The following is a 13390-nucleotide window of genomic DNA, read 5'->3' as shown; positions in this document are numbered from 1 at the left end:
ATGATTTTGGTTCAGGCCCAACTACTGTCAACTTTGTTCAATCTGCACCTACTGTAGCTATCAATGTTACCATGGAGTAATTAGGTAAATTAAAATATTATTGAAACTTGGATTCTTTCATTTGATTTTCCATTTGGAATTACTATTCTGTAATCATAGATATTACATTATTTATGAAATGCTGTAGGAAGTGTGATACTTTCTCCTTTTGGTGTCATGTTAAGGATGCCGGGATTCTTCTCATTATAATATGCATCAAGAGCCACTATCTTAAAAAAAGTGAACTGCTGTACATTTAAATAACTTTGCTCTCTCAACACCAGTACAGTCCTGGAATGAGTGCAGCAATCAATGAATGAGTGGGTGAAATACAGCAGGAATGGGATAGAGAAAGTGCATTTGCAGAGCAAAATATTAAAGGGCTTAGAGAGAAGCAGTCTTGGCTGGTTTATGGGATGTTAATTGTTTACATATCTACAGAAAGATTCCAGTTTTAGAAATTATATCATCAATAATGAGTAAAGATAAATGGTGTTTTTCAGGGCATGTCTATATGAGCACTTATGATAAAGCAATCTGTGGTGTAAATCTACCGTACTCCAGCCCGTCTTGAACTAACTTCCCATATACCCTCTTGCAGTGCACTGACATTTTCCTACTGCGCATTGACCTAGTGCTGTTTAAAACATCTCTTTCTTCCTACGGAGAGAAAACAAAATTGACAAGAGTGTTCCAGTGGGCAACCTTTAAACCAAAGAATTCAGTTTCAGTTCTCCCAAAATGGGTGTGTTTTTTTCTGGATAACCCTTTAAAATGTGTTTTTGACTTTCTATCCCGGTTCAGGATGAATTTTTTTTCAACGGTGTGAAATTTTTGGCAGGTAAGTATTTCTATTGTGCAGCCAGCTCTACTAAGAATAGTTGAACTGATTCAAATAAGATGAAAATGTATTGCCCTCAGGCAAGACCAGAACCTTAGGGTGCTAGGCTCTATACATAAAAAAGAGTAAGAGACAATCCCTGTCAAAAAGGTTTTACATTCTAAATAGACAAAATAGAAAGAGTGGGAGAAAGGAAGTACAATCACCTCATTTTACAGAAGGGGATCAGAGTCATGAAGAGATTAAATACTTTCCCAAGGGAGTTTGTGTCTAATCTGGGAATCAAACTCACATCTCCTAAATCTTACCCTATATTAAGCACAAGATCATCCTTTCCTCTCTGAATGCAAAACTTTGCCCAATTGTGAAACCAGAACAAACCCAATTTTTTCTAATATTCAAAGTCCAATTATTTTGTTTCTTTATTATTGTTTTCATCTCCATGTACTTTTCCATTTCCTGAGATCAGCCAGGACTAGAAGGGGAGATACCCAGATTAGAACCCTATGCTTGGAGATGTTGAGGGCCCTTAACTCTCACTAAACAAATGGATGTTATCTTGAAGACTTGAGTCCACATTCAAAGAGAGATGATTTTGTGGAGGTTTTGACCCAGCCCAAATGAGGAAAGACTGGAAATCTTTCTACTAAATCCATTCAAATGATATAACAAGCTGGATTTCTAAGACCATGGAGAAAGAAGTATCTGAACTGAATTTCTGGATCTTTTACTCTCCTAATCTATATTTCGAATTGCTCTTTGAAATATTATTAAAAAAACACAGCAACAACAGTAGAAAAGAACAGTCATAACAGCTTCTTATAGAGTAAAGTTAACAAACAGCCTCCTACACACTTTCTATGCTCTGTGACAACTGTGAATATGTATTTAGTTGCATATCTGGTTACACTGATTTTGAAGATCAGTGGTTACATAAATAGTCAACTCTGAAGACCACTGAAGATAGCTGTGGTGACAAAGACAGAAATTAGAAATGATAAATGGACTTTGATTAAAAGAAGAATAATAAGAAGAAAATGCCTCACTTTCATTAGATTAATGCATAAATAATGTATAAAAATCAGAGAAATTTATCAATTACCAGATTTTTATGGTGACCCAAAAGCTAAAAGAAATTGGCATCAGAGTTATCTTTGGAGTTTATAAAGATCTTTCATATGTCCTATAATTATTGGAGTATTTTAGAGAAAATTAACATTGCTGATCTTTAAATTATTTTTATTTATTTCAAACACTCACATATGAAGTATATTCGTACAGATCTAGATTCTGATTGAAGTTACAGTTGAGTAACACCAATGCAGTCATTGGAGTTACTCTGAATTTACACCAGCGTTAATGAAATTAGAATCTGCCCCATAGTTTATACTGGCTTTGAATATAGTTAGCCCACACTGTCATTATATTTCTGAGAAAGAAGATTATACACTTTTGTTTGCCATTGTACAAATGTATGAATGAGAAATTGTTTAGGGAATAAAGGTATCTGTGGTGATCACTTCAGTGATTATTTCTTTTCTACAGGTCTAGCCCCGAGCATTTGAAAGATTCCTGTGCTTTTACAAATAAAGGATCTCATATAGGTTCATACATAGGTTTGGATCTCATATAGGTTTTAGGATATTCATTCTTCTGCTCATTCAGAATATTTCAATACATAGATAATGCCCAGTACATAGATGCTTTCTGAACAAAACAATATATTTAATGGGGTCTTTTAATAGTATGATTCTTCCATAACTGTGATGACCTAACTGGCTGTATTGTTTGGATGCTTTGGTAGAATGGCTCTAGTGAATTAAGAGGTGTGTTAGCAGTATCCAAATTCAACGCAACTTACTTCAATGTACCCTTAATGGAAATAAATAAATAATTCTTCAAGCTATTGAAGTTTTTAAAGCTTAAACATTTTTAAAAAATTAAACTTCTTTAAGAAGTTTATATGACATGTCCATGTTTTACATGATGTCCATATAACATTACATCAACAAAAATCCCTCTCCATTCATTCCAGATGAACCTGTCATATCATGTACAACTGATTTAAAAGTTAAATTTGGAGCAGTTCTTGTGAAGGTACATTCATTGATCACCCCTATGAAATATCAATCATTTTAATCAGCAAGAATTGTGCTGATTATATTTCTTATTGTCATATGCTGCATTTGAAATAGCATGTTTAGAAGTGGGAAGGGGAGCTGGCAAAATAATATTTACCTTATCACGAACTAAACACATATAGAAGATGGAGGAAGGAAGTGCTGTAAACTGAGAAGAGCTAGTTTGAAGTGGCCTTGTAGAAATTCCACCTACACAGATTTTCTTCAGGATCAAAATAATCCAGACCAACCTGCCACCCTTACACACTTTATTTTAGCAGTCTAGTGGCTAAACAGCAGCAATCTAACATTTAGTAAAGGAGAAGCATAAAAAGATGCATTTCAGATACTTAACTTTAGGTACCCACATTTAAAAAAAATTATTCATAAAGTTTATTTTATTAATGCGGTGTTTGATAACCTGTTCTTTCCTCTGATGGTGGTTTTTTCATGGCACAGTAACTAAAAGTTACTTTGATGTTTTTACTTTGTGCACAAAGTTTTACGTGACAACCTAGACAGATGTTGCCCTGTCTAGCTGCTGTTAAAGGTGTTTTATTTTCACCACAAAAGACAAGCAAAAGAAATAAAGCCTCTTTCCCTAGTGAAAGCTATGCAAGCATTTCTGTCTTGATAAGGTAACTTTATTGTTTTGATATTTGGATGATAGAAATTTTATATTTTTCTCAACTACTTTGGTAAATATTCAGGAAAAGGCAGCCTGTAAGCTATACCAATTTACACCATCTGAGGATGCAACCTGTACATTAGATTATAGGTTAGTGGAAATATTTCACCTACCACTGAATACAGCTATCTTTGCCTGACTTTGAATTAAATGGCTGCCATTTCTGAACTATAGCAATATTATTTAAATTGGATACGGTTTAACTCCTTTTGAAATCTCACCTCCTTTTTCAGTCCTGTGGCCCAGTTCTTTTCATCCTTTTTGAGGATATATTTCCACCAAGAAATGATTCAATAACTCTTTAAAGGGACCCAAAATCAACATTTTCTGCACATCTCTTATTTTCCAATGTTATCGGCAGACGGATGTCAGTAGACAGATGTTATCAAAAGACCGAACTGATCCCTAGATAGATTCTTTCTAAAGCCCGTTGGGAAAATGAAATCAGGATATTAACATTTCATAGTTGGCTGAGTATGAATTTTCTTTCATGATACTCTGGCCAGCTATTTTAGCTGAGGGGATCACCCATCTGCTCAGACTGTGCTGTTACCGGTGTAACAAGGGAAGTGACTTAGCAACCTAAATCACTTTCGAGGGTTCCTCCACACCATCAATCGGTGGCTCGAGGCGATCGGATAAAACCACTCTATCAAGTTCTTTTCCAAAACAAATGTATAATTTATCTGGGGATAAACAGGGTCAGAACAATAACAGGGTTTAACCCAAGGTCCCAAAACTACCCACGGAGCTCCCAATGTCTCTGGTGTTAACAGTTCCTCACAGTTGTTCCTCTCCTTCCTGGTGTTGTCCTTTCGATCTGGTCCTTCTGCTTCTCGTCCCTGATGTTCACCGTCTGCTTCGGTTCCAGGTCCTGATGACTCCTACCCACACTACAACCAATACTACCTCCCTCCACACACGTACACTGTTCTTCACACGATCACACCCCAGAGTAACAGCAGCCCACTGTCGTGGGCTCAAACCTTATATAACTTCTAGAAGATTTCCCCGAGCCAATCACAGAGCTGGGAGTTTCCCGCTCTTGGCCAGGGTGTGCACACGACACCAATATTGCACACGGCACTATCGATGTGTGCACACGATACCCTAGGTCTTGTTGGATGCCCTGATTTGTCCCTTGGTGTCTTTTATTTAAATCCCTTTCGGGTATGGCAGTTTGGCTGCCCTGAACTTTTGACCTCTGCCTCGGTGATTAGCAGGTCTATAGCCAAAGTCCGTAGACTCTCTGAGGGCTATACTTGTATGAGGTCACATTAACTATATACAAGGTTTATTTACAAGAAGGGAGGGGGAGATACAGGAGGCCAGAGCCACACCCTACAGTGCTACTTTGGTTTCACTTTTACCAATGAGACCTTTCTTTTGATAGGTCAGCAAAATCTTACTTCCCATTGTTACATGGTAAAAGGAACACTCTAGTTTAGAATATTACATGTTGTTTCTGAGGAATCACACATCCATTCAGACCTCAGCTTCCTCTGACCTTTGCAGCATGATTCACTAAAATATCTATGTTTTTTCTCCTTTGCCTGGCAGGTAAACAAACATATTATGAAACATATTACGAAAGCTCAGCTTTCTCTTGCCTTCCCACTGAGGTAATTGTTTTTAGCACCCTTCACAGACATTTACCAGTTGACTTTGTGAACAGTCTCAGACTCCTAGAAATATACAGCTGGAAGGGACCTCAGGTTATTGTTCTACTCTCTCCTTTTACTCTTTGAGCATTAGTGTTCTCTTTGATTCTCTGCACAATCTTATAATTGATGGATCAAGGGTTCCATGGTTTCTCCTGCCTTCTCGAATAGGCTTCTTTTAGCCCTTCTGTTTAACTGTGTCTCCATGTCATTTCAAGTCTCTGCTGAAAACTTGTCTGCTGCCTTGGCTACACTGCTGCTCTCTGCTATTCTCTGTCTCTATTATTTACTTTGGTAAAGCAGCCCAGGATACACCTTACGTGGCAGAAAAAGTAGTGTTACTCTACACTATATTCTGCCTACTTGTTGTCTTTCCTAGCTACAGTCCCTTTATTTTATTCTAATTCATGGCATTTGTAATATGCTCATATTCCTACTATCTAGCCACCGTTTGTGTCCTTTTGGGGACATACCCATTCATTTCCTTTATTCTTCATTTTGTATATAACAATATGGGGGTAGTTAAAAACAAAACATGCAGCATTACTAATTTCCTTCCTAACATTGCAATGCATATAAAGGCAAGTGGCATGAAAATGAAGAGAGTAAGATTCTGATATGCATTTTTCATTTTCTTTTTAAAATATTGGGTAGTTATTGACTGTCTTTCATAATTACCTATCATCACTTTGTTCTTCCAGGAAAAACTGTAGCCTTCCTTCCTTTGCATTTCTCTATTCACACCCTCTTGGTACGAGGTCATGAGCTAAGCACAAGGATAGCCACCAACTAAAAAGATTTCCTGTTAGCTGTTACCGTCATACCATCTGAGATCCAGTCTACAGATAAAGGAACCCTATCACTTATGTTTAGTTGAATATTCCTGAAATATTCAAATATTGTATTATTTTAGGCCTAAAAAGGTTTACATTTTGGATTTGTTTTTAAGTTAGTTTTCACAAAGTCTACCTTGAATGTCCTCATTAAATTATAAATATAAATGAAAAACAGGTAGGTTTGTTTTTCTTTGTCTGATAGAGGGCAAGATAGGTATCCCCTTCATTGTCAGAAACTCAAATGCAACAGGTTTGTGCTAGGATATATAAAGTGAAATTGATTAGAAACAGAAAACAGAATCTATCAGTCTAGTTTCATTATCCAAGCAGACAGAAATACAAACATTTAACCAAAATCATCAATAATAAATAAGTAAATTAGGGACCAGATCTCAGTGGGTGTAAATTAACATATCTCCATGGAAATCACTGTAACTAAGCCGATTTACACTCACTAATGATCTGGTCCCTATATTACCTTTCATTGGTGTAATCAATGGAGCTAACCTGATTTACACCAGCTGAGGATCTGGCCCTAGATTGCTATGCCTTATTTCAGTTGTAATAATTTAAAGTCAGGATTCTCCCTCCTCATGATTTTAACTTGGCATTGCCCCTATAACCAAAGAAGCTATGAAGAAAATTAATTCTTGGAAATGATCCTTTCTATTACCTATTAGTATATTAAATAAGGATATTCTCTCTCCTTAGTATGGTGGAGATTTACACAAATCAACCTCATCAGGATTAATGGCAATTATGCAGGTATATCTTCCCTGCTCCTTCTTTGCATTTAGATGTGAATAACAGCCTGCTAATATTTATACAAATTAATACAGAATAATTAATATGGAATATGATGTGGCCACTTTTTGACCTTAAAATAGTACTTAGCACTAATATACTTAGCACTATGTAGTACTTTGCAAATTTCAAATGCTGTACGAGCATTATCTAATTAAATCTTTAAGTATTGAAATTTTTGATTAAATGAGGTTATACTCAAACCCTATCATCCTTGGAAAAGGGAAATACTTGGAGGCAAAGGGGAGAAGAATGAGTTTAAAGAACAGACAACTTGTTTGCATGCAGAGAGGAAGGAGCCAAATGAGGGACGGATTTTTTGAGGATCAGAGAGATGAAGGGGATATGGACAGAATCTAATTCAGGAATGAGCTGTCGGAGTGTGTAGGGAAAAAGGGTAGTTAGGGAGGAGAGGTGGAACAATTTTGAGAGGAAGATGGCAGAGCTGAAGAAAGTTAAAGTTTGAAGTGATTTTGTGGTCCCTTGATTTTTCTCAAGAGGCATTCAGCAAGCACAGAAGAAGTGGCTAAAAGGCTGAGCAAAGGATGGGGATTGATGGGGAGGACAGATGATGGGAGAGTGGAGAAAGAGTGGACAGAAAGTTTTGATGTTGGGCATTCTGGAACTCCTCCTGGGTAAAGGGATAAATAAGGAAGCAGAAAGCTGAGAGCGGAGGAGAATTCAGAGATGCTGGTGGATTGAGTGACAGATACCTGGGTAATGAACAATGGTAAAGGAAATAATGGAGGTGAGAAAGAAGGAATGTGGGGAAAATCAGGGCAAGAGACTGATCAAGAAAATAGCTATGGAATCAGCCCATGGCAGAAAATCAATGAGATGGTAAGAGAGAAAGAATGAGTTTGCATGATTCATCAAAATATTAATTGAAATTGCCAAAATGAAGGTGGAACATCTGGATCAGAAAAAAATAGGACAGCCAGCCATCAAAGTCAGAAAAGAATTAAACAAATCCTTGAACTCCTCCTGGATGAGAAATTGAAGACACATGTAATTGGAAAAGTAATTTTCCTAAATTTTCGAAACAATATCAGATTTTACCTACAACCTTGACGGGATGATTATGACATTCTTAATTGACTCATTCCTTTGAGAGTTACCTTCACTTGGGTCTTTAGGTAAGTGATCCAAGGATCTCTTGATGCTAGCTGACAGAGGGCACAGGGGAACATAAGGGAAGAGGGGCCCTGGGTTCACCAATAGGGGTCATGTAAGGTCTCTGCTGAAAGCCTGTGTCACAACGATCACCATAACCACTGTGAGAGGTATGTACAGAAGATATGTGAGGAGTTATGTATATAGACTGAAAATTATGTTCTCTAGGCCTTGAAGTTAAAGTCAATCAAAGGCAGCGTGCCTTGAGACAAACTTCTTCAAGCAGGAGGTGGGAAACACTTATCTCCTCGGTGGACCTCTGTGTACTGAGCATTTTACAACAGAAGCCTATTAGCATACTGAGTCAAATGCTAATGAAGAGCTTGCAGAGACTTCAAAAGGAAATTAACAGGAAAATGAGACCCTATTTCATCAAAGGTTTGGTCTGGTATATGTGAGAGTGCAGACAGACACCCTGGCATCCTTCCAGCTGTGAAGACAAACTGCCAGCAGGCTAGATCTTATGAAAAGGGGTTCTCAACAAGCCTGGGAAGAGGATTCAGGGAATGTCTTGTGAGTCAAGTTGAGACTCTAGAAAGTGTTATGATTTTGTTTTACATGTAACCATTTGATTCCAATATTTTTACTTTGTATCATTTGAATATCCGTTCTTTGATAATAAATGTATTATCCTTTCACTATAGATAGGTTTAAGTGCTGTGTGTTAAGTGGAGTGGTGATCCAGGGCTGAATTTTGTGTACTATTCCTTTGGGAATAGCAAATCTCAGAATTCTTTGCGTGTTCAGTGGAACAGGGACTGGCCACTTCAGAATGATGCTTGAGGGACTCAGGGGTTTGTGTGTGCCAATTGCTGATCTGTACAGAGAGAGAGAGTTCAGCAGAGGCCCAGAAGGTTGTGCTTGGGTTGCCAGAGACTGACAGAGTCAGAGAGCTGATCCATAGCAACTTCCTCATGCTAAGGGGTGGTGGTAGCATGATGCCTCACAGTCCAAGACTTTCCTGGAAAATGTACCCCTGGGAAGTATACAGTGTGAATTTGCAAGTCATCTGCAACAGAGTTAATCTGCTGCCATAGAGCCCTGTTTGTTAAAAATCACGAGTGCTATGTTTAGAAAGGTGAAATATTTATCAGACCACTCCAGTGCAAAGAGCAAGAGCTTTCCAAATACAAATGTGTATTCATGCTTCTTCTCTCTTGTTATTGTATAAGAAAAACTAGGACCACTAAAAGCTGAAGATTATTGCTTGTATTCCAGACGTTGACTCTGGTAAATCGAACAATGAAAATGAAGCACAATACATATGCTGATAATAAAGGAACAGTTTTTCTACCCCCCACATTATTTTTTAAAATGAAGAGCAAATGGGATTGTAATAGGTATCTTTTCGCTCCAGTGATCTGTGTAACAATATCAAACTTAGATAGCTTAATTCAAGCAGTCCATGGATTTTCTGAATGCTATGAGATCTTGGGATAATTTTCACTTCTTAAAAGCGCATCAAACTCGTTGGAATAGTCAGGACTTAAATGATGCCAATAAAGATTTACAAGGGAGAAAAATTAGAGCAGCAAGAAATCATTAAAAAATTAAGTGTCAGATCTTGAAAACAGGATTCTTGCTGGCAGCTGAGTTCTGCTATTGACCAATACAAGTGCAAAATGTGCAGAGTTCTGGACCACTAGCATCGGTGGATTCACATATGTTTGTTTTTAATGTTTTATTCTACAGCAATAGAAGGGCATAGAAGGAACATAACTTGTGTCCATAAGAGGCCTAGGATAAGGCACTGGCTGAGGTTCAGGAGACCAAGATTCTATTTCTATCTCTGGCTCTGACCCACTGAATGACCTTGAGCAAGTCACTTCCTCTTTTCTGTTCTTCTCTTTCCCTTCGTCTGTCTCTCCAATTAGACTGTAAAGTCTTTGAGACAGGGACTGTCTCTTACTGTGTGTTTGTACAGGGTCTAGCACAATAATTTTCTGATCTCAACATAGGCCTCTAGGTGCTACTATAACATAAAAAATAATGCATAGGGCAGCGGTTCTCAACCGGTGGTACGTGTACCACCGGTGGTACTTTGAAGAAGGCTGGGTGGTATGCGAGCCGTACAGCGCTGCCGAATACGCTACCGAAATTTCCCCCGCCACGAAACCCCACTGCCACCGAAAGTTCCCCCCCCCCCCCCCGCCGCCGCGAAATTCCGCTGCCGCTGCCGCCGAAAGTCCCCCCCCCCCCCTTTTTTTCCCGAGTGGTACTTGGGAAAAAAAGGTTGAGAACCGCTGGCATAGGGTGATGTGCACTTGCAAACGCCAATGAGACTCTGCATTTATTGGTTTGCGCACACATATAGATAAATGCATTCTGCATAAACCAAGGTTTATGTATATCTATCATAGTCTGCATGTACAGAAGTCAGACACATGTAAAAGTGAATGACTCCAAGTTGATTATGTGCAAGATACATGAAGATTTGGGGTTAGCGAGCTTTCTTTGCCATATTAGGCTTCCTATGTGTAAGACAAATCAAAGTAAAAGACATCACAATTATTATAAAAGTTGATTATCGCAGGACCAGATCCTGAAATGATTGCACTTTCACCAGTCCACAGTGCATCCTGTTGATGCCCGACTCCTATGTCCAGCCCTACATCTGCATGAATGAATAAAAACGTGGAGTATAATGGCAAATGCTGGTCTACTGCATGTTATTTTGAAGATGAACATTGCAAGACTTCTCTGGTCTTGCAATGGAGTGAGGCCAAAATTGATATCACATACTAGGAAAAACACATAATTACATATGCTTAAGTGCTTTACTGTGTGCTTGATCAGGTCCTTCTATGCTGACATTCACCAAAATAGAAATAAGTTCAACATAATATTACATATACTCTGAACATCGTTATCAGAAATAACTGGAAATATATCTGCTACCAGATATTATAAAAATGTAAAAACTTTGCATTCTAAACTGGAAAACAACTTAGCTGTCCAAGAAAAAAATACAAAAAAATAAAACCCTGAGAATGCAGTAGAGGAGGATGGATGGTTCTCTAGTTAAGGTGCTGGCCTAGTTCCCGGGTTCAATTTTTTCCCCCAGATTTCCTGTGTGATCTTGAGCTAGTCACTTGTGTGCAGATCTATAAATGTATTAGGTGCCTAACTCTCATTGATATCATTAGGAATTAGGTACCTAAATACATGTGAGCCATAGTCTGCCTGTGTCTCAGTGCTTCATCTGTAAAATGGATATAATAGAATTGTCCTATCTTACAGGGATAGTGTGAGGATAAATACATTAAAGATTATGATGTGCTCAGATCCTAAAATAACTGGGACGTATAAGTTCATATGATGGCTATATAAAATAGAAAATGCAAAGCATCACTTTAATTTTTTTTTTTTTTTTTTTTGCAGAGAGTACCCCCAACAATTAGGTAAACTAACAAATATATCGAATTAGATGTATGTTCTATGTTTTTTTAACATACAAAGTTTTGGCCAGTTGAACTAAACAGTTAGATCATTACCACCATCGCAATAACTTTTACTTTGCTCTTTTCTTAGTATCAAAGTCACTTTCAAGTTTCATTTTTGCAGTTGCTTGATCCAGGTTTAAAAAACAAACAAACAAACTAAAACAAAAAAACAAAGCAGAAGAAAAAACAAGAAAAAACTTGAACTTGCAAAACCAGCTGAAACTTGCTTTTCCCTGAGTTTGGCAAGTAGCCCAGATTTGACAGTTTTTCCATCTGCTACTTTTCGTCGAGATTAACAAGGGAGCCCACATTTTTTAAACCAACATTGCATGAAATTAAGTGCTGAAGTGGCCCTTGGTCTGCTTTGTCATTTACCCATCATTTGAAGAGTCTGAGAATTATTTCTTTTTGCTCTTCCTGAATGCTGGTTAGCAACTTTAACAGCTATATATCTTCAAGTGGTGATATGTGTGGGTGGCTGTTTGTTTTATGGTTGTTGCTTGATTAATGGGCCTTTTTTGTCTTTTATTTTCTGCAAAGAGAAAACAAAGAATGGCCCTTTGTGTTCAATTTTCACTGAAGTTCCTAGCAATTTGTTGTTTATCCCTGAGCCATGCAGTAGATTGGTCTGCCTGTCTGTTTGTGGATGTACAAAATATGTGTGCATGCAAGAGTGTGTTTGTGTGCATGTGATGGTGAAGCCTGGGGATTTTCCGCTACTTATACCTTTTTGTGAACATGGGCCCCAAGCCAAAATTTTAGGTTTGAACTCTTCCCCATACTTCATTTAAATCTGGATCCAAACTTTGTAGCTGGGACCATCTTTAGTCTTGAGTGCTCTGCTAAATGTCCGTCTGGGATTAAATTGAATTTTTGAATAACATATTGAAGAACATATAGTAAAGGCAAACAGAACATTCGATAATATTAATGTTATAGCTGGCTCTTATATAGTGCTTGTCATCAGTAGATCTCAAAGCACTTCACAATCTTTAATGTATTTATCCTTACAATACTCCTGAGAGGTAGGGAAGTACCATTATCCCCATTTTACAGATAGGTAACTGAGGCAAAGAGAGACTTGCTCAATGTCACACCGGAAGTGTGTAGGAGACCAGGGACTTGAACTGTCGTCTCACAAACCCTAGATTAATACCGTAATCATAAGGAAGATGCTATTGCAGGTGGAGGAAAGCATTTAGAAAACAACTTTTAATCTTGGTTAGAATGGACTATAGCGTCTTCTTTATATATCCAACAACACTGAGCTCAGAGGATCTGCTGTGCAGTAATATCCTACTTATACTCATTGTTCCACAGCTGGATTGAATTATAAAGAGGGGTACTAAATTTCTCAGGTCAGATTAATAAATTCCAGAGCCAGAAAGGACCATTGTGATCATCTAGTCTCACCTCTTATATAACACAGGCCAGAGAATTTCTCCTACATTATTCCTAGAGCATATCTTTTAGTTAAACATCCAATTTTTATTTAAAAAATGGTCATGGAGAATCCAACACTACCCTTGGGAAATTGTTCAAATGGTAAATTACTCAGACCTTTAAAAATTTACATCTTATTTCCATGCTGAATTTGTCTTGCTTAAACTTCCAGCCATTGGATCATGTTATATCTTTCTCTGCTGGACTGAAGAGCCTGTTATTAAATCTTTGTTCCCCATTAAAATTGTGTCAAACCAACATGGTAGCTTTCTTTGACAGGGCAACAAGCCTTGTGGATAGTGTGGAAGCAGTACATGTGGTATATCTTGTTTTTAATAAGGC

Source organism: Emydura macquarii, unplaced genomic scaffold (assembly GCF_026122565.2).
Source record: "Emydura macquarii macquarii isolate MOO-44397 ecotype Brisbane River unplaced genomic scaffold, CSIRO-AGI_Emac_v2 contig_1045, whole genome shotgun sequence".
In the NCBI taxonomy this organism is placed as follows: domain Eukaryota; kingdom Metazoa; phylum Chordata; order Testudines; family Chelidae; genus Emydura; species Emydura macquarii.
Note: the sequence above shows the minus strand (reverse complement) of the source record.